The sequence below is a fragment of the Oreochromis niloticus genome, linkage group LG22 (assembly GCF_001858045.2).
Source record: "Oreochromis niloticus isolate F11D_XX linkage group LG22, O_niloticus_UMD_NMBU, whole genome shotgun sequence".
NCBI classification, from domain to species: Eukaryota; Metazoa; Chordata; class Actinopteri; order Cichliformes; family Cichlidae; genus Oreochromis; species Oreochromis niloticus.
In genome coordinates this window covers 33,647,039-33,669,871 of record NC_031985.2, presented here as the reverse complement: position 1 = coordinate 33,669,871, position 22,833 = coordinate 33,647,039, and the positions used below count along the sequence as shown (strand labels likewise).

Sequence of the window (22,833 nt, the reverse complement as noted above, 5' to 3'; positions counted from 1 at the left end):
ATAGATCGAAGCTGTTTTATCTTATTGATAAAAAACTGCAAGAACCTTTCACAGGTGTCTGAGGAACTATTAATACAAGAAGCTGGGGAAATATTCAGGGCAGAGTCAATAATTGAAAAAAGAACCCGAGAATTATTGGAGCTATTCTCAATAACATTAGAAAAAAACCTAGACTTCTCTGCTTTTACAATGTCCTGATACCTGTACAGACTGTGTCTCAACATCAGTAGCGGTTTTAGATACGGGCGACACGGGCGGTTGCCCGGGGCGGCATCGTGGTGGGGGGCGGCATCACGGGCATCGTACTCATGCTGCCCCGATGTCAGCCAGCGCATATTGGGAATGGCATGAGCACCCATCGGTTTTCTATCGCCCATTTGCTGGGAGTAACGGCGCCCTTCGTTTGCGCAGAGAGGAGAGGGCGGAGCGGCGGGGAATTTTCTGACCGGCTGGAGCAGCATCTAATAACCAATTCGCAAAGTAAAACAAAATAAAAAATAACCAACAAACATGAAAACACCAGACATTATAATACAGACTTATAATTTGCACCGATGTTTTTTCGAAATTCTATACACAAAAAGTGAGCGCGAGAACCCTCGGTGTGCCTGCTCGCTACCGAAGTCAAAGTAAACTTTATTGTCATCTCCGCTACATACAGTCCAGAGAAGAGACGACAAGGCTCCAGTTACAGCAGTGCAAATAAACAAACAATAAATAAGAAGAGTAAGAAAATAAATATACACTTTAGGACTGGGGGTAAAGGGATCAATAACAATTTAAAATTTAAAACTTGTAGTTTGATGATTTAAAGTCTCACACACAAGCCGTCGAAAGGGGATTGGGGGGGGGGGTGCTGCTTCCAAATAGAGCACATTTCATTTATAATGTTGTAAATCCAAGTCCATTATGACAAAGTGAATCTATGAACTAAGGTGTAGGTCTGTTAGGTTATGTTGTGGTGATCCTTGGGTTGAGGGATGGGTGTTCTGGAGTGCAAAATTAAAACCAATGGAAGATAGATGAGAAAAGTTCAAAGCCATCAGGTCCTCAGTTTAGAAAAAAGAGAAAAGAGGAGGAGGACAAACGAGCAAAAGATACAGGTAAGCAGATGTGTCATTGGATAATGGCAGGTCATCCTGAAACAATCAGAATCAGAATACTTTATTAATCCCTAAGGAAATTATGTGGGTTACAGTTGCTCCAAGAAGAAATGGTAAAAATAGCAACAGTAACAGACTAAACTCCAAACAATACATTATGTTACAGATTTTAATATTAATTAGTCAGTGCCACTTGTTGATTTGTCCTGTTCTCATTGTATGACGAATTATGATGGCTGTTTGGTAGCCGTTTGCATACAATGCAAACTCTCTCTCTCCTCATATGTGTGTGTGTGTGTGTGTGTACAACAGTTTTATGTTATCCTTAATATGTTTTGTGTGTGTGTGTGTGTATGTGTGTGTGTGGGGGGGGGCAGAGGGAGAGTTCGCCCAGGGCGCCAAACAGGCTAGGACCGCCACTGCTCAACATGAGAAAGGACACCTGCAGCCCATCTTTTTTCCACTTACGTTCAGCCTTCCTGCACTCTCGTCTGGCTGAATGAGTGGCCTTATTTATCCATGGGTCTGGTCGTGGTTTCGAGTTTATAGTTTTAAAAGGAGCGACCTCATCAAGGACAGTTTTGCATTTATCATAGAAATTAACTGTCATTTCCTCGGTACCAGAGCCAAGGGGAGATCTTAAATTTTTTTTAAAAGCAATATAAAATTGTTCTGTTGTAGACTGGTTAAAAACACGACAATGACGTGTTGAAATAAGAGGTGTAAAATGGCGGAGAGATAAAAGTATGTCAAACACAACAGGGCAGTGATCAGAAAAAACAGCATCACATATTTCCATGTTTAGGACCGGTAACCCTAAAGACAGCACAAGATCCAATGTATGACCCTGTTTCTGGGTTGGCCCAGACACAAGTTGAGCAAGACTGAAGGAGTCTATCAAACTTAAAAAAGTCTCTGGCCAGCGAATTGGAGGGACAACACACATGAATATTAAAATCTCCAACGATTAAGATTCGATCGTAGTTTGGCACAGTTCCAGCTAAGAAATGTCGCAAATCCTTGTGATATTTTGGAGGTCTGTATACAGCTGCAACGAGTGTCGAGCGGGGATGCCCCAATTCAAACGCCAGAAGTTCAAAACTAGAATACGAGTCAGTTAAGAGTTGTTTGCAAGAGAGCTTCTTCCTAAAAACAGCTGCCACTCCACCACCAGTCATCCTCGGCACATTAAGATATTCACAGTCATGCGGTAAAAGTTCAGTAAAACAGCTGGACTCAACGACTCTCTCCCAAGTTTCCGTTAAAAGCATTAGATCCAGTTCCCGATCGGTAAAGAAGTCCTTAAGAATAAAAGTTTTGTTTGCTAGCGATCGTGCATTAACAAGACTTAATCTCAGAGGTACAGGTGGCTGAGCGGCCGATGTGGGTGCCCGACCTATCGGCCGTAGATTCTGAGGGTTTGCTCCACCTGAGCGAAGACGGGGGGGACGCTGGCGCGGGGTTATTGTCATAAGCCCGACAACAGGTGTCAGGCAAGTGTAAGCCATGTCCCGAGAGTGCCAGTAGTTGACGCGGTCAAATCCAGTCGGGATAGGGTGAGGTATTTTTCGAAGTCGTGTCCAGGTAGACTTCATTCTCACCAATAAGCCACTGCGTTTCCCACGGCGTCTACGGCGCCCTCTCAGTTGAGGTAGCGCCGGAACGCAACGGAGACAAGCTGGAACTCCTGACAGGAGTGGTGGGGAGAAGGTTCCCTGCTATCCATGATTGCAATAAAGAGTTTTTAACTGAGAGGATCTTAAAGCCAGCAGCATTTGGCGATCATATACAAGCAGAGAGTTAGCATGTTTTAAAACAAAGTAAAAATAAAACACTAGTACAAACAGAATCAGACAGCAAGCCGTACACACTGGCGCCATCTTGAATCTGTGGATTTATATAATCACATTAATAAAATGGGGAACTGACTGGACTGACAAAGTTGACTGAGTTGACTGACTTAACACCGGTACGTGTTATTGTAGATTGCACCTACCTCCACCCAGGTGTGACAAAGGGGTGGATGTATGTATATGTGTGGAGGGGGAGATTTTAGGGTCACATTAGAGTTTGTGGGCCCTGCAGATTTAACCTTTAACTGCTACTTTTCTGGGTTACTGGTTTTTGTGTGAAGGAAACTGTGTTTTACTGGCTATGTGTTGGTTATACTATCACACTGTGTGTTGTTGGGAAAATGTTGAATGTTACAGTGGGGAAAATGTGTGTACAGTGTGAGACACATACTGTGTTAAAATCAGTGTTACTCCTTTTACAGCAGATTATTAACTTTATGACCTTTTACAGCACCTCTGGAATCTGTTGACCTAGGCCTGACCTCCAGGACGCTCCACTGCTAATGTTTTGTTTCTCTCTAAGAGTGCTTGTGGAGGAGTCAGCACAGAAGAAGTGACAATAGAGCAGATGTGCAGTGATTATAGAAAATTTTGATGTTGGGCTCATTATCAGACCACCATTGAGCTCATAGGGATAAAATAAGTGAGTGACAATACTTCAGGAAAGTCACTGATTACAGTGGTGTGGAATAAATACATGGGATGATCCATGATTTGGGGCAAAATTATCAATAAGATGCCACACAAATTATTTGTGCCACTACAAAAAATAATTTCTGTCCACTATAAAGGAGAACATCACAGTCTGATACCTGCAGGCCTGACAGCAGGGGGTGTATCACTCCTGTTTTCTACCTGGAGACAGCAGTCAGTTCATTGTTCTGACACACAACACAAAACTATCCACAAAACTACACACTAACTACACAAGACAACACATTAACTACACACTCCAAACATGCTAACCATCACAAATCTCTCACATCTCAAAACTCGCTCTCCCTCTTTTTCTGCTGTCTTTCTCTCTCTCTCTCTCTCTCTCTCTCTCTCTTTCTCTCTCTCTCTCTCTTGCCGTCACTCCTAAAACTTTCCCCTCTTCCTAAACAACCAAATGTCATGTTGCCATATCATTTTTGATTCGTCGACATGGTGCATTTTTCCACCAACATGAATGCGCTGTTTTTTTTGTTTTGTTTTTTAAATTTTTTGGTCATAAGCAGAGAGTGCTTGCTAGCGCTGTCCTTAGACAGTAAACGTGACGAAACTATTCAGGAAAAAACGCCGCGTATATATTGTTTATCATGACTCTGGTTTTACGTGGCCCATCAACACAATTTAAAAACTGGTATATATCACCTTGTTGATTTGTCATCTTGAAGTGGTCATGTGATTGGGTTACCACAACTACTTTATTCTTCCTCAGTCAAACAGCAGCACTCATGCGATTGTTTTGCCCCCTAGCTCCAGGTGTTGCACAAAAAAGTGATCGTCTGCCAGAAAGTGATTGCCGCCCGCGGGAGCGCGCGTAGCTGCTTAAAGCTGTAGCGCCCAGATTACTTACAGCTACTTCCGTGCAACTGATATAACATGCGGTAAACTGAAGACAGCTTCAACCGTCTGTTTGTTGAAAAATAGTAATGCGACCGCACCGCATTTTCTTGTTAGTAATGGTAACGGCGTTGTAACGATAGAAATAGTAATTAGTTAGATTACTCACTGAAAATACTTGAAGAGGTCATGCTGCCTAATGCTGAAGAGGAAATGCCCTTGAAATGGGTGTTACAACAAGACAACGACCCCAAACACACCTGTAAGTGAGCAGCATCTTGGTTTCAGACCAACAAAATTAAGGTTATGGAGTGGCCAGCCCAATCCCCGGACCTTAATCCAGTAGAAACCTTGTGGGGTGACATCAAAAATGCTGTTTCTGAGGCAAAACCAAGAAATGCAGAGGAATTGTGGAAGGTTGTCAAATCATCCTGGGCTGGCATACCTGTTTACAGGTGCCAGCATGGTCGACTCCATGCAGCACAGATGTGAAGCAGTTCTCAAAAACAATGGTTATACAACTAAATATTAGTTTAGTGATTTACAGGACTGCTAAATCTTAACATTTTTTCAGTTTATTGAGTAAATATTTGAGTTTGTAATGAAAAATGCAGACATTGCTATTTTTTTTAACAGCCCAATATCATGTTTTCCTTCATTTTCTGTAAATTAATTGAAATATTGATACCTTTTTTCTTCATGTTTGGATGTAAAATATAATGTGCTGTGTTCCCAATGAATGGAAATAAAAAATATTATATGGATTTTGAGCTTTACTCACATTTTAAAACCACTGCTGTTATTGTAACTGCAGGACTATACTTATCTACTGCTTTAACTTCATGTTCTAGCTGCGATGCAGTCCAGCTACTGGAGGTGATCACTCCTTTTCAAGGCAATGGATGAGTTACAAAAGCATACCAGAAGCATCCCAGAAGCAACTCTCTGGTCACGTCAAGCTGCAAGGAGCAGCTAAGGAAGGTCAGAAGTCAAAATTTTAAAGTTTCAAATTCTGTCAGATTTCGAAATGGAAAGCCAAAAGTACACTACACTGCTTTTGTGATTTGAAAATGTGCAAAAGACAGAAGAAAATTGCTTCAGGGATGAGGCATGCAACCAATGTATTCCTTGAGTAATGGAGGTCTTCCAGTTTTTGTATTTGAAAATATGCAAGGATCCACTTGGGTCAGAGTGACGTAAATTTTATCAGAAGTCGGTAAATTCAAGGCTGTGTCTGTATGCTTGCCAATTTTTTGTTAGCTTGCAGAGACATTACACTATAAAGAGCCAAATATATATGTACCCTTTTTTAATATCTTTGCTCCAAATAGCAAAACTATCACAGGAATGACTACTTCATCTGTGGTGTCTGCAGCTGTCTGTTTGACCTTGTGCACAACTGAATGTGATACCACAACACTTTTCACTTTTACCCTTGATTGAACCTTTTAGTTATGGTGCATATTGCATTCAGCTCTGCGCCATTTAAAATTACAAAGTGACTCCAGCTCACTCCCCCTGTTTACTCACAGTTTTTTTCATCATAAATTCACAGAAAAAAGCTCAGAAATAATGTGTTAATAGTTGACTAGTAGGGTTAATACAAGAAGGAAATAACATTTAAAAAGCAAGACAAAGTAATCCATGTAAGGATTTGTGTTAACAGTTATTACAGATAATGATAAGATCATTATCATTATTACAAACTAATAGGAAAAGCATTAATTATTATGATTAAATATGATAGCAGAAAATAAACTTTGAACGATTATATTATGTAAATGATGTTTGAACAATTTGTATTTGTTTTTTTAATGTTCCATTGGTGAATTCTCGTGCTTTTATTTTGAAAAGGAAAGTGGCAGTTAAAAAACAATTTTTAATTAATTAATTTTAAATTGTATACTTGACATTATTCAGCCTGCATAGCTATGTATACATTTTTAACTTCCCAGTAGTGTAATGTAAAGCAACTATAACATATAGTATAACTACAACATGTTTTTTTCTGGTGGAAGGTTTTCAGTCAAAGGAAATATGAAATGTACAGGAATGTTTAGTTTTGCCTTTTGCATTCAGAATTACACATTATGTAAAGTGCAGAAGTAAATTTATGTCATTTGATACACAAAGAGGTGTTTATGAGGGTTATAGAGCTAGTTATGTATCCGTTTGGTGGTTACATGTTTTGATATTTACATGTTTACACATCTGAATGTTTACATATCCACTTTCAAAGCAGTAATAAGTATGTGTTGAATCTATTAGTGATGTGTCGGTCGCGAACAAAACGACTCTTAGAGCCAGATCTTTGAAGTGAACGACGCGAGCCGGCTTCTTATTGGGAGCCGTGTTTCTTTTTTTCTTTCTCTCACCCTCTCTCTCTCACTTTTTTCCACTTCACTCCGCATGTGAGCCTTGTGCTTGCGCTGAGCAGAGGGGGGAGGGGCGGTAGTTACACTCGCAGTAGCACAGGAACAGAGCGGGAGGGAAAGGGAGAGAAAGAGAGCCAAGGACAACAACAAGAGACAACATCATCACATTAGAAAGGTAATGAAAATGAGTGACACCAAGAAAGAAGCAAAATCTGGAACCATTTCAATTGTATTGACAATACAAAGGCAGAGTGTAGAGGCTGCAAGAGAAGGATATTATATAGAGCCGGCTCCACAAACAACCTGCACAGGCACCTGAGAACTGTCCACTCATCGGTGCAATGGGAAGATAAAATGCAGTCAGTTGAGTGTGATATTAACCCTTTAAAACCGGTCAGAGTGGGCACGATCCGTTTTGTGTTACTATTTTTAAATCCCTGTAGAACTGGAACCATGTAAGCTAGTGCAATAAATTTTTTTTGCATATGAAACCAGAGGAGTAGTACATCTTATGCCATCAGCTTTCCCTAGGTCACGGTTTCCTTCCACATATAGCTTTGCAAAAATTGCATAAAAAGCACTTGCAGCAACAAAAACATAATATTCCAGAAATAGGCTTTGTCGATCCGATCAGCTGTTCATAACACTTCCTACGTTGGAATAGACGTCAGCGCGAACCATGTCCGCCATTACCTGCCCGAAACCGGAAGTGAGTCATTTTTGCAGAAAATTTAGTTTTTTATCTTCAGGGCCTTATAAGCCTATTCTGGTGTTTTTAAAAGTTAACTTTATGCTTTTCTGTATCATTTCTGGGATGTTTAGAACTCAAATTGCACCGCTGGAAACAGTTTATTTTAATGCACATGCTGTTTTTTGCAAATTTGCATGATAATATTTATTTTTGTTTTTCCTGCAGTATATAAAAATTGGTGTATCTCATAAATAATACTATGAAGACACTCAAAATAAATTTCCTGTGGTTGGAAAATATTTTGTGCAACTTTTTTGTATTTATAGTTTTAAGGGATAAATCTCTTAAATTTCTCTAACTAGAAATATATGTAAAAAAAAAAAACATTTTCAATTTTTTGTAGTTTATTGCACTTTTTTGCAAATTCTTTAGTTGTTGTTGAGGTGTGCTGAGAGTAAAGGTGCTGCTAAGAAGGTTATCCGTCCACATCTTGCTGTTATAATAGTTTAGAGAGATTCCAAACCACATTGCGAAGCCTACAGTTATAACACAGGCCTGATCCGTGGTTAATATAAAGAACTACCAAGATTCCAGGTAACAACATTAAACACAATATTTACAATGTTACCTTCAAACAAAGAAGAATGCTGGGGGTATATAGTAGGATTAATTCCAGCATTATAATATGGTAATAGCATCCTTATATGTTAAAGTAACAACTAATATTACCTTATTATTATGAGGTTACCTCCGGAAGTCTGTTTATAAAAATTAAAAATGCGCAGATTTTCTTCTTCTTCTTTCAGCTGCTTCCTTTAGGGGTCGCCACAGTGGATTATCTGCCTCCATCTCACTCTATCCCTAGCATCCTCTTCTGTCACACCCTCTAAATCTCACTAGCTTTACGGATGTTCACTACATCTGTAAAGCTCCTTTGAGGTCTTTTTCCTTTTTTCCTCCTCACTGGCACCTCCATATTTCTTTGTCCAAAATAACGACTATCTCTCATCTGCACATGTCCAAACCATTTTAATCTTCAAACCGCTATATGTATTTTTAACCCTGTCCATTCTGGTCACTGAAAATCTTAACATCTTCATAACATCCTGTTCTTTCAGCTTGTCCCATCATCTCCAAATCACACATCATTGCAAGGCTCACAGGCATCTTAAACCTTTACTTCCATTCTTGCTGCGTACTTTTAATCACACAGTATCCCTTAGTCTCATCATCACAATCTCTAATTCTTGCACTTCACCTTCCCAGCCAGGCTCTTCTCATTAACATATATGTATTGTTTCTACTGACTTTCATTACTCTTCTCTTCTGATCATACCTCCACCATCTCAAAGCTCTCTTCTACCTGTTCATTGCTTTCACTGTAAATCATAGTCCATGGAAACATCTGCCTGACTTCATCTGATAGCCTGTCCATCTTTATTACAAACAAGAAGGGGCTCAGAGATTCCCTGATGTAATTCAAGACCACCTTGAAACCATCAGTCTTTCAAACCCTACACCTCACTGCTGTCATATCCTCATACAAGTCCAGCAACATCCTCACATAAATCTCTGCCACTCCTGACTTCCTCACTTTATCTCTTGGTACTCTATTATATGCCACAAAGACACAGCACAAGTCTTTCTGACATTCTTTATACTTCCCCATTAACACTCTTTCAACAACTTGTTCCCTTATCCTAATGGTACGACTCATCAAGTCATCAGTTGCTACAGCTATGTATGTGATTAATTCTATTATTTTTAATGAAGAGATATTCAAGTAACTACTTCTGCTATTGCAACCTGCTAATCTGCCACAAACCATAAATGGTAAATGGTAAATGGACTGTATTTATATAAAGCATTTAAAGAAAATCTTGGATATTAACCATTAAAATATATAAACTTAATTTTAGCATTAAGCCTAAATCAAACATTCCATAAACATACCACACAAAGAAGAGTAGTCTGCAGAACATGCACATTGACACAGGCAGAGCATAAACAAAATGACAGCTTAGTAGAAATGGTGATGAAAGCTCTAATATAAACAGAAGCAGAGAAAATCTCTTAAGATGTGGGCTTAGGTGGGATGAAGACTGTTGGAAATGAGAGCAGACATTACAAAACCATGAGCTGATGGAGATGAAAATGTATTGATTGTTTTGCCTGCAGACCAGATTAAATCTAGTGCTTGTGTATCGAAATTATTAAAAGAGTCTGTACTTATTTCACATGAGCATAAAATCAATAACCATTTCAGGCAAGCTCTGTTAACATATCCTTTCTTTTGAAGCCAAAATTTCCCTGGAGAATTTCTTTAATGCCATAATGTTGGCTCTCTTTCAAGTAAAGTGTTTTGAGGTTCTGGTTGCATCAAAACATAAAACTCTGTAGCGCTGATAATATCAGAGGTGTTTTCTATAGAGCTATCTCTCTTCTTGAATTTCAGTCTGTGTGAAAATTTATGAATTAACAAGTTGGTTTGAATTTAATAAAACCATGAAGGATTTATAATGCACCTCTCATTACATGCGACAGGAACATTACAAAGATAGCACAGATAATATAAGAAAGAAGACTGTCTGTCAATGAAAGATTACAGGCTTACAGCTCTCTTTGAAGTGGCTGCTTCCGCTACTCTTTACACAAAGATGGACAGGCAGACAGACACAAAGACAAAAGTCCTGTAGACAGTGAATGTGTCTATATTATTAAGGCAGGTCTAGTAGTAGTCGGGTGCATTATAGACTTGCCTTACTGCATCTTCAGTTCAGGCCGGGGGGATTGGGAATGTTCTATTCATACACACTAGTATGATAATGTCACTCATCTCCCACAGCACACTGAAGCAGCGAACATCGTGTCCTTTAAAAATCTGTATCTGTAAAGTCACTGTCCTCTTGGAATCGTTTTTAAATGTGGGACCTTCATCCTGTTAGAAACATTCCTTTACAAAAGGTAGACAGTGTCAACAATGTTAAGCCCGATTTAACTGTCAACGGTGTATATTTGGCACTATGGGTCTTAATTCGATAACAAAATAGATTCACACTGCCGCCAGCAACCTAGCTCATTGTGCAAGGAAAGTGAATAAGTTGAATTTTAAGGGAGAAAGTAGATTCTTACATAACCTGTTCGAAATTATAAGACCCAATGCCATGTATGTATTTTATATTTTCCAAGAGTTTGCATGTTCTACCCGTGCCTCTGTGTTTTTCCTCCTGGCATTTTAGGTCTTATGTCGGTCACAGGTGCTCAAGTTGAATCTGCTCTCCCCTGTGAAAAAACACAGAGTAAAAGTGGTGAATTCATGGTGCCAGACAGACCACCCTCATGAAGTCTGCTACAGATTGTTTGGTCAGACATATGCACACCAGTGGCCTGCTGGAGGTCATTTTGTAGGCTACTGGAAGTGCTCATTCTGTCTCTACTTGCACAGAGGAGCATATTCCTCCTGATGGGTTAAGGGCCTTCCACCACCTTGTCCAGCTCTTCTAGAGTAACAGCCTGTCTCCTAGAATCTCCTCCATGATGACTGTGCTAGAGACTCCATAAACCTTCAGTGGCAATGGCAGATATTGATCCACCATCTTGAAGAAGTCGGAATACCCGTGCAACCTCTGTGGTAGTCAGTTGTTCATAGTTCGGAGTTGTCCCATTGATGCCCTCTAGTGCACCCATTGTTAATTAAATGGCAGCAGAAGAACAAGCTCCAACCAGGTGAAAAAATGTCACTGAGACAATCCAGCACAGAACAGCATGGTGCAAGATGCCAGCAGGCATGGCATACATGGATCAAGATAACCAAGTGGCTGGCATAGTGAACATCTGTGCCAAGAGAGGAAGAAGGGGTGTAGTGACAGACACCAAGTGATAGCAAAATCAGGAAGAATCAACACAGGAACCTCAAGAAATAACAAGAGAAGAGAGAAGAGGGAGAGAAGATGCAGAAGGTGAAGGCAGCAGTGGTCCACGTGGTAATCTGAACATTGGGTACTGATGACTGACTGGGCGAGTGGCTCCAGCAAATTATCGGGGCTGTCCTTTGTTACAGATTCTGTTCATAGTTTTCATGGACAGAATTTTTAACCATAGGCAGCTTCCACTTTTCTGCCCTCAGAATCTCATCTCTGCTTTTTGCAGATGATGTCTAAGGAGCTTTGAAAGAAAAGCGTCTGGACTACTGGAGTTCTGAAGAACTGAAGAAGCTTCTCGGATGAGAGGTGAAACGTCTTCAAGCAACTTAAAGAAGTCTAGACGCTTTTCTTTCAAAGCTCCTTAGACTACGATGACCTGGATGACTGAGAAACTTCACAGACTTTTTGCGGATGATATTGTTCTGCTGGTTTCATCAGGTTTCATCAGTGTTTTCACATTAGTTTTAGATGAGACCCAAATGACAGAAAATAGGTTCAGTCTACCAAGCTGGCATTTTTCACACGGCATCATTTGAATCATTACATTTTACATGTTGTTGGGTCTACCTTACTATATAAAGAGCCTTGAGGTGACTATTGTTGTGATTTGGAACTTTATAAATAAAATTGAATTGAATTGAATAGATTAGCTAGCCAAGTCAGTTAACCTAACTTTAAAAAAATCACTGAATAATGTGACTGCACTGAGAAACAAGTTTTCACACACATGTTTGACAAGTTAGATCATTGTTCCTGAAAGGAGAAAATAAGCCCCCAAAATAATCAAAATCTCAGGACTCTGATGTCCTTCACTGACTGACCCAAGTCTTTCCCTGAGAACAGGGACCAGTTCAGATCTGAAGTTGTTTTTTTTTTTTTATTTGTTTCCTTTGTTGTTACTCAGCTGCTTGTAGTTAACATCACTTAAAAACAACACGTAAACTATTATTTTCATCATGCAGTTAACTGTAAGTTAATAAAAGCTAGTAAAAGAATCTAATCTAACATTTGCAATTAATGTTAACTAGTTAGCGTAGCTGCTAAATACAGATGCTTAATGTGTTTATCACAGTCCCTTGAAGCATTTCTCTTTTTTGTAATTACCATCTAACATAATAATCAAGTCCCTAAAAACACTATGAAAAAATAAATTTTACCTGTATCAATGTTTAACCAAAGGAACTGGTTAAACATTGTACCTGTCTGTAAGCTTTATGCTTTATTTTTATATGACTCACCATCTGAAGTAGTACACATGTCCCTAGGTTAATGCATATGTTGAGAGCTTAACAAGTGATCCAGAACAAAGGCAAGACTTCTTCGTCACAAGAGACAAACATGGTGTTTTACTTGCAGAGCTGTCTGCTTATGCGGACAGAGGAATACTTAGCACTAAGGATCCACAAATGCACAGTCAGTCCCCCAGGAGCTTCTATCAGACGGTCGCTGCCTGCTCAGCGCACGCTGTTGTTATTGGCTCATCACATCCCATCACAGCCCATTTGCCTCTCAGTTAATCCAGTGCTCCAAACCCTTCTAAGTCTTTACATTCTCAGCATGGGAAAATAGATGCATTGGCTAAACATGCCAGCACAGTCTTCTGTAACAGAGGTAATCATCCAGAACATTAAACAGCACTGCAGAAAAAGACATTAGTATTTATTGTCTTCTACCTCAAAAAAGCTTTGAATGCTCGTAAAAAAAGTCACTGTGTAGTAGCAAAAAAATTGCTGGAAATGGAAAGAGTTTCAAGACACAAGCCTGAGGAAGGAGGTGCATGCTGGGAATGTAAATGTATTACAGTCCATACATCTTAGAAGCTTCTTGGGTTACATTTCAGGGAAACTCTGAATTTGTTGCCTCACTCAGATTTTAATGTCTATACCATAGATCCCACTTTACATGGTTAGTGAGTTTCCTGAACTTAAAGATTTAAATCCCCATACTGTCATCGTTTTAACAACCTTGGCTCACCTATGACTTTCCAATTGATTCCCACTGGTGCAGTTTAAAACAGATTGGCAAGGGAAATTGCAAGGCAAACATGAGAAATGTACTCTGTTCAAGCTGCCTGGCTGTCATCCATTCCACTCCACCTATAAAAATCACCTCAGCATAAACAAATTTGCCCAAATATCCTCTGGCCACTACTTTCATACATCTAGACGATCTAATTATCAATGCCATTACCTCCACTTTATTGTAATGGAGCTAATGTTGTGACAAGTTGTTTAAAATGCCAGTTTTCATGTACCCGGCAAGAGCCGTGTCTCATCAGTCTGTTTGTTGTCTCCATCAACTGTTTTCCTTCTGTCCACACCTAAAGTGGGCCCACTGCTTTTGTTTCAGCTCATTAGCTACTATAGTTTCCATATATTTCACAGTGGAACATATACCTTAAGTGCATACTTCAGCACAGAATTGCCAGTGAGAAGGCACTAAGTTTTGCTGTTTCTGCTGATGAGTCACAAGTCATGGCTCCTATTGCCCATTATGGCAGTTGTGAATGTGAGCAGTGGGGATCATAAAAAGATAAAAGATAATGTGAAGAAGCTGAAATGAGTGTTGTGCCTCAAACTTGTTTAAACAATAATGCATACTGTGATGTTGTTGTGCCACATAAATGAGCCAAACACTTTTTAAATTCTCTGTAAGCACCTACTAATTTGTAATTATATATAATTTAGTCGCTTATGAGTCCCTATTTCTTTTAGTAGAAATAGAATAGTCTTTTTTATTTTTTTCCCTTATGTAATGTAATACAGCTATGTATTGCATCACACAGGTGTTGCCTTGAACTGTGACTCATATTTACTAAAGTCCTGTTACACTACTGATGCGTGTGGCCATGTTCATCGGGGTATCTTAATAAAGGTATGTGTCAAGAGTGGGAGTAGAGGATATATCTTGCTTTTGGAAGCTATCCAATCCCTATTCATATTTTTCAGATGCGTAAAAAAGTCACAATCTTGGCAGGCAAAACATTCCTCCATCAAGATGACCCATGACGGACAGAAGCATTTTTTTTTTCTTATCCATCTCATGCCAAGACTACTTGGATCATCTAGTAAGGCTAACCCGAGCTCTTTGCAAGGGGCTTGGAGTAGAGCCTCTACTCCTCCATATTCAAAAGGAGCCAGGTGAGATGGTTCAGACATCAGACCATGATGGCTCCAAGGCCTTCTAGATGAGGTGTTCCAGGCATATCCAACCAGGAGAAGGCCCAGGGGAAGACCCAGTATAACCTGGAAACTATAATTCTAACCTGGCTTGGGAATGCCTTGGTGTCCCCCTAGGAGCATGCACGTCTAGGGGGGAACAATCTGGGGGGAAAAAATGATTGTTAATAGTAGGGTTACATTGAGGATAATGATTATATTAAGGTTTTGATGATGAAGAAGAATTCATATCTTAGTTCTATTAGTTCTGCTAAGGTATGATTTTGTGTGTCAAGCGAGTATTGCTTTGAACATCCGATATTTTGCTTTCATCAGGAGATATTTATTTGTTACCAGACCCAAGTGAAGCTACTGTTTCACTCATCTGATTCCTTTGCTGATACAGCTCTCTGTGCTGCTGCCATTTCATAACCAAACCGTAGCCCCACCTACACAATACGTGCAGACTTTCTGCAACTCCCAAAGAGGAATTACCAATATGTGTATCCAGCCTTTACATTACTGCCATCTTATGACCACAATCGACTATTGTCACTAAAAGCTGCGCTTATTTCAATCTCTTAGAAAAGTGTAGTCTCTGTCTCTGAAAGGGTGTCCATCTCTTGTTAACAATGACTGGAGATGGGCAAGCTGGGAGGCCAGCAGCTTTCTTCTGGTTGTTGATGCTTGTGCATTTTGGATAAAACTCTGGTCTTTGACTGTAAACTGAGACTGCAAAGCAAGCTGTCGCTGGTCTGTTTCCACTACTCTGAGATCAGTTACTAGCCACGCTTCATGTGGAAACACATTAGCAAGTAAACAGGCTTCTGTAATTTAGCATCGTAACAGATGAGTTTCCTTTTGTTAACAACCTTTGCCAACATGTGTGATTTATAGGAGATGGAAATTGAGAAAGTTGTTAATAACTGCTTTAGAACATTAGCAAGGAATGTGCTGACAATGACAAAGTGGTGACGGGAGCTCTTATCAGCTCCAGTCTAATAAAATAGACAAGTTGAGCAGGTCCAAGCTCAGCAGCACTTTCGAATTTGCATCTATAGGAACCTCTGAATGCTGTTTTACTCTCTGTAGAGTTTGACCATTAACCATTTCTGTTCAATCCTTTTAATTCAGCTACTTTTCGTTTTATTTTAAATTATCAGTATATTTCGAAATACATATTACACACATGCATACATAGTATATTTTTTATCATCAACATACAAAACAACTGATTTTGTAATAGATATTTCCTTCACACAAGACTCCCACTACAAAATTGTTGATTTCTCATGCTGGTGCCTACTTTATTTGTTACTCTGCCACATTTTATGTAAAAAAAAAAATTGTATTTATGCCTGATTCTATTTTCAATATATTTGCCAATGGTGTGCTTATGCTAGATTCATAAATCTTGAAGATCCTAAAACCTTCTCCATGCTCTTGAGGCTGGAAGACACAGCAAACCGTCTGGCAAGTTTTCATGTGCCGTATTGATGTGCCATCTTACAGGAGTTATACAAACTGTGCAACTGCTGTAGGATTCAGATATCAGCTCATGCTACCAGTAGTAACACTGAACCCAGAAAAATGCAAATAGTGAAAAAACAGTCAGGAAATGATAAGGATGGAAAAATTGTTAGTGTCCTCCACCTGTAAAACCGTTCCCTGTTTTGAGGGTTGTCTTGTCGTTGCCCCCTAGTGCACCTGTGGTTAATTTCAGTAATACCAAAGCAACTGAAACTGATTAAAAACCTCGTTTGCTACTTAACTGACCAGATCAATATCCTGAAAGTTTAACTGACTTTATGCTGTGCTCTGATAAGAAAGTGTCCCTTGTTTTGTTTTCTTTTCAGCACTGAGTAATATCAATAATAGAACAACGCAGAAAGACAGTCATATGAAGGTCTAAAACTGGCATGAGCGACAGTGTATGAATTCTAATCATTAGTGTCATCTTCATCCCTACTAACCCTTGTAATTATCTTTTCACAGACAGTGTAGCTAACTGTACAGCTCAAAATCATCAGGAAATATAATTTCACACATGGGCCCAAAGGTATAAAGTCTCTTTAAATGTTATTTCTAATGTATATCTATTTAAAGAACTGGGAGCCTCTAAGGATATCTGATGTAAAACATTTCTGCTGAATATTCAGTCTATTTGTCTAGAACTGAGATGACCTGCGGCACCAATAGTTAAGACTTAAGTATTAAGGTACTGAGCAATTCAGTGTAAAATAGGGAGAGAAGCAGGTGTAGTTAACTACATTTAACTATGTGGAAAATTCACAGATGGAAAAGCTTCTACTGAGCATATCAGGAATCCTTGTGACATTCAGTAGCCTATCAGCTGATCATTTCAGAAAAATAAAGTAAGCACATGAGATGCCGCGGTATTAAAATTACCAGTAGATTGATTCTCACAAAGCGTTAATGTTCTGAACTTGCTGAGTGTATCGTCTGGGGAGTTCCTGTACCTTATATTTTACTTCAAATTGTCTTAGTCAAAGCAGGAAATGAGTTATTCAAAGTACATCAGAGGCAGAATGGGGGATGATATCACAGTGAGTGGGTACACATATGGCAATGCTGAATATCATGTCTTGTTATCTGAGGCGCTCTGTCATTCCTTATCATTTAAAGGGCTGCTCTAATCATGTGACACCCTGGTTGAGAAGCTTTTTCAGTCACCTGTCTGTTTTTCCATCATCATCCACCATACACTGTACTATCTCACCTTCTCACAATGCATTCAAAACAAATGCTAGTATATATTTGTAGCTCAGGCGGTCCACATCCACTACTAATCGGCAGGTTGGTGGTTTGATCCCTGGTGGTTTGAATGTGTGGCAATGTTAGATAGAAAGCACTTAAGCACAGAAAAAGGTGCCTGTGTGAATGAGGCTTGTTGTATAAAGCGCTTTGAGTGATCTGAGAAAGTAGAAAAGGGCTATAGAGGAATCAGTTGATTTACCATTTGCATCTCCAAAAATTTTAATATTTTGAAAATTTTTCATAACCTAATTTAAAAAGACAAACTTACAGATATTACATATTAATTACAAATTTATTATTTTCAGTGGGAGAAACAATTTGTCACTTATCAAAGTGACTTCTTCAGTCTCAGCTAATTGCAGGTCTCCCCAACCTTATATACACTGCATTTTCATAATGATTTAAACTGGCACCACTGAATTAAAATGGGCTGTGAGGTCAGTTTGACGATCAGTGCAAATGCAAATTTTCATGACCATCAATCAATGGCTCTGTGTTTTTTCAAAAATGCTCTTTTACTCATGGAAAACCTTTTCACAACTTTTTTTTAATTTAGTATCGTGTTTTGAGGAGAATATCAACTGTAAATAAAAAATATATTTTCCAAAAACTAACTGTGTGGGAGCATGTGAGAACTTTTAGGCCTTTCCTTCAGGCTGTACATAGTCCCCACTGGGGACAGGATTATATCTCAACATAAGAGAAGTGGTAATATATAGAACAGTAGACTATGATTCACAGTGGTATATTGGTTAGGCCTCTTGCCTCATAGCAAAACCCCTAGCTTCAAATCCAGCCTCGGGCTTTTCTGTGTGATGTTCTGTATGCCCCCCCAATACGTGGAGGCTAAGGCAGTGAGGAGACAGCAGCACATGACAACCAAAATTAATGAAGGAGAGGGACTAGAGCAGCTTTAAAAATCATGTAGTGTTTATTTACCATTTATCATGCCTTGACAATATTAAACCTGACTAAAGAAAAAGGTGGGGGCGGAGGATCAGGCGGTTGAGCCAAGTGAAAGAAATTAATCACACAAAACTGGCCTAAAGCATCTCCAAATGCTAAGTCAACCAACACTAAACAAAAAGGCCTAAAAAAGTCAGTCAAAACCATACAAAAGAGGTATCAAAGCATAACCTAGTGTTTCTAACAATTGTTGCTCTGTTGCACGTATAGGGTGCAAACATACTTGTCCAGCTTCACACCACAAACACTCCATTCACACACAAAAACATACAAATACAAAGGTCAGAGAGAGTCAGAAGCAGGCCCACCTGGCCAGGGAGCTGCCCTTTTGTAACAATCCCTGGTGAGCGATTGGCCCACTGTGGCCAGAACAGGCAATAGATGTGTACAGATTAATTTAGAATGGGCCAATAGATGAAGTCACATGAAAGACAAGAGAAACAAAAACAACAGTGCCACTTATTGTGGCATCTAACAGTGGGGTTTGCATGTTCTGTAGTGTTTTCTCCAAGTATTCCAGCTTCCTCCCACAGTCCAATGTCATGCATGGGGTTAGCTTAATTTGTTACTGTAAATGAAGAATTAAGAACCTGCAGCCACCAAACCAGTCACCTTCAACCACTTGACTGTGCCTAGAAATTCTGTTCATTCAAAGTCAGCATCAGTGAGTCTGATTCATTGCCAGTAATGCAGACTTAGCTCTCACAATGGTACAGGAACCAGATAGCCTGTAACAATAGGCCCGATATCTTATACTACCCCAGGGGATGGAGGAGGGACTCAGATGAATGCCAAATAACACAAACTGTAAACTGGCAAATTCCCATGCACAATGAAAGATCCTCAACAGGATAAAGAGCTGATCCAGGAACACCATAACTAGGGTGAAAACACCATAGTTCATCCAGAAGCTAAAGTTTGAATGACAGACGAACTCCTCTCCTGCAATCTGGAATAGACCTTTTGAGAGAGGCTGAGAAGAGTGATTCCACTGAAGTTGGAACACGCTTAAAGAAGAACAATTTTTAAAGAAGGGAAACAACACCATCCCAGTCTGACAGTTCAGAGGCAATGGCCCCAATTTTGCAGAGGCAAGTGAACCATGACAACCCTACAACATCCAGAGCCTTGGGAAACTCAGGGTGAATCTCATCCACCCCAGGAACCTTTCCTCTAAGGAGCCAGCTTGATGACCACCCCCAGTGATGGGTAAATCATTCCCTTCACCCCCAGACTCTGCTTCCACTACAGAAGCTGTGTCATTGATTGAGGAAAACTGCAAAGTTGGCATCAACAATTATTAAATGGCAAATATGTAGTATTTAATAATAATAACATGTATTTAAGTGTGCAATAGTTGTACGCTTTGCAATAAACTCTAAATTTAATTGAAACTCTAGTATTCTAAAGTGTTTTCCCACATTCTTCACAACTAATATTTTTTAGGCAATCTTTTTTTCCATTTGATATCAAATCAAATCATTGATATTGACCAGTAATACATGAAAAATAGGTAAAACAATTTAATAACACGTAATTTAAACTATCATTAAATTGGAAGTAGGTATAAAGAAGAGTGCCTCACTACTGCTGGTGGTAAAACCTAATTTTAAAAAATAATTAGTTGCTAGATTCATTTGAATAGGCATCAAACACAGAGCCATGCTAGTCTCTCATAAACTAGTCCAGATGACAGACTTTTCAGTATTTTGTTGACTGTCAGCTCCTCTTTCTCTGTTCTTGTGCACTTGTTTGTTTTGAGGTCTGACACGCGCCCCGGCTTTTACAGTGTGTTATGGAATGTAATTCTGTTTAATTAGAGATAGAGAACAAATACCGGGCTGTGTGCCCTCGTGCGTAGAGAAGTGATTAACCACTGGCTTTGTTTAAATATAATCCTGTCAATCACCACGTCCATTGTCTGGGTGCTAATAAGTATTTCATTGTTCAGCAAACATGATTTCCCCAAAAAGTAAGATGAAGGATTAAAAATAATGAACTGTTTGCCTGTTTGTCTGCATCTTGTGTTACGTTGAAGTGAATGGCTTAAGGAAAAACACTGATCAGTGCTTTGTGTCTATTAAGATGTCTGGAGTAGGACAGTGTGCGTGTAGGATAGATTTAATAAAAAAATTGAGTGAAGGATCACCACATTTGTTACAATACCTGTTTCCATCTATAAATGCGTCTTTATGCATCTGTGCATTCAATAATTTTCTATACCTGTCAAGTCCATCCATATTCCTCTTATTTATTATATCCTTATGTTTATATCCTTTTAAATCTATTGCTTGATCCTTTTTCTCAGCATCTATCAATGATCTGTCTGTTAAATCCAGTAATTTTCCATAACATTTCTATTCCATACATCCATTTCTCTATAAATCTTTTAGCCTCGTTACACTTGCATGTAAACGGTAAGTGGACTGTTTCTTGTATAACACATTTCTACTCAAGCTGAGTAAGTGCTTTTAACTGTAAGCTTCATTCACCCAATCACACACATTCACTGTCTTCCTCACAGATATGTTGATATGCAGTCTGGAGGAGTCAGGAACTGATCCATCAACCTTCTGACTGGTAGACGAATGACTGAGCCACAGCAGCCTCACAGTATTTAAACAGTGTATGCTTTATTTCCCTTATCTGCTCCATTCATTCAACATTTTTCATTAATCTATAACTCCATTCAACAATATTCTATACCAATATACTATTGTGTAGTATTGTGTATTGTGTAGTACCAATATAATATTTATGCACACCTTTTAGTAATGAGTAAAGTAAAGGATTACTATTGCAAAAAAAGTAATTAGATTACTGTTACTTTCCCGTAAGCACACTGCCTTACTAAACTGTGATTTTGTTTGTGAGAGTATCTCATGACACTGATGTACGAGTGTGTGACATCCGTGGCAGCAAAAAACGTGTGTAGATCAACAATGGATAATATGGAGTGCGGGAGAGAGTACGACCATGCAGCGTTTAAAGCATGGACGTACTTGCACTACTGTAAGTTTAATTCCGTAAAAAGTGAGAAAAACATTAGCGTCCGCAGTACACTCTGTGTGGGAAGAAAACTTCTTTCTGCAGCGAAGAATTAAACTTCAAATCTGAGCAAGCACCTAGCACGCCGCCACAAGAATGTGAAATTCACAGAGAAACCCCCGGATCCCCCCACTGACATGACCGCTGTGGCAAATGGCAAACCTCCACCGGCCCCACTCCTGCTAAACAGGTGAAAATAGATTTCAGAGCGACAGGACTTAATGCCGCTGAGTCTTTGATTTTATTTATTTTTTTGTTGTGTTTTACTTGCATCTATTTGAAAAAGAGAGTGTAAACACAAAAAATGATTTTATTCTAAATGCTGGAATAAAAATTCCAAAAATTCCAATTCCATTAAACATTGTGTCAGAAAACAATAACAAGAGAAAATGTGTGTCAGTATGCACACATTTCTTCTTTTTTGTAATTTATGTAACATGCACATTGAACTAATTAGAACTGGTAAATGTTCAAATTTGCGGTATGCCTTTTTTGAAGGCTCTGTTAAGATTGTGTCAGTAAATGTTGCTTCCTTAAGCACCACCTTGTAACAGTAGTGCTCAAAGAACAAACTCCTCTCTGAGCCTGATCCATCTCCTAATCAGTCTAATCAATGTAGTATATGAGTTTATGACTGCATAGTTTTTTTTAATATGAAATTACAAAAATGCATGTGAAGAAATATGGCATAATAAGCACACATAGTGATATCGCTACTGTAGTGGTAGTGGTATCGATCAGGTGTTCCGAATCAATACACAGGATTTGCTCACTTCTGTCAGCTTCACTTTATAGCATAAATTCCAGGAAGGCATTCTGACAATTTAAGGTTTTTCAGCAGGAGTGAAATTTTTTTGGCTTTGGTCTTTTTCATTTTGTTCTTTGTGTTGTTTCCAGTGTGGTTGGATGCAATGTCCTGCTTCAAGAGGCTCTGCAGTTAGAGAATGCCAGGGCACTTAGTTTGAATAAGTTTATCCGAGTGTTATTCATGTCACCTGTGAGGAATTTTAATGTTGTGGCTACTAAGTTCATTGTGAATGTAAAAGCAAAAGGTGCATTTAGAGTGCCTTGCTTGACGTTTAATTCCAAATTAAGTATTCATGTTACGTATTTTCAAAGATTACAAGTGTACTGCAAAAGGTTTCTGGTGAAAGGCATAAACAATATTACAAGGACATGACATGTTAGGACTGTGTATTTGTTCTTGTTATTCCACACTGTTTGTGAAGCACCACGGTTTATTCAGAAGTCAGACAGTGATTTTTGCTTGTAATTTCTTCCTCTTTATATGTTGAGAAGCCCACCGCAGGCTACAGTTATTTGACCTCTGCTATGATCTCTTAAAAATCGAACATCTTAGCTTTTAAAAACTGTCTGTGCGCCTTCCTCG

The 22,833-nt window shown here is 39.1% G+C and overlaps 1 long non-coding RNA gene across 1 annotated transcript in view; it reads left to right on the top strand.

The window, feature by feature from the left end:
• LOC109196468 (uncharacterized) overlaps positions 1 to 21,487 on the top strand; it is a 34,416-nt gene extending 12,929 nt beyond the window's left edge. Inside the window, exons 2-3 of the long non-coding RNA XR_002057919.2 lie at positions 5,356 to 5,485; positions 20,920 to 21,487. This is a non-coding gene — a long non-coding RNA (uncharacterized LOC109196468). The remainder of the gene's footprint in view (positions 1 to 5,355; positions 5,486 to 20,919) is intronic.
• The last annotated feature ends 1,346 nt before the right edge of the window (positions 21,488 to 22,833 follow it).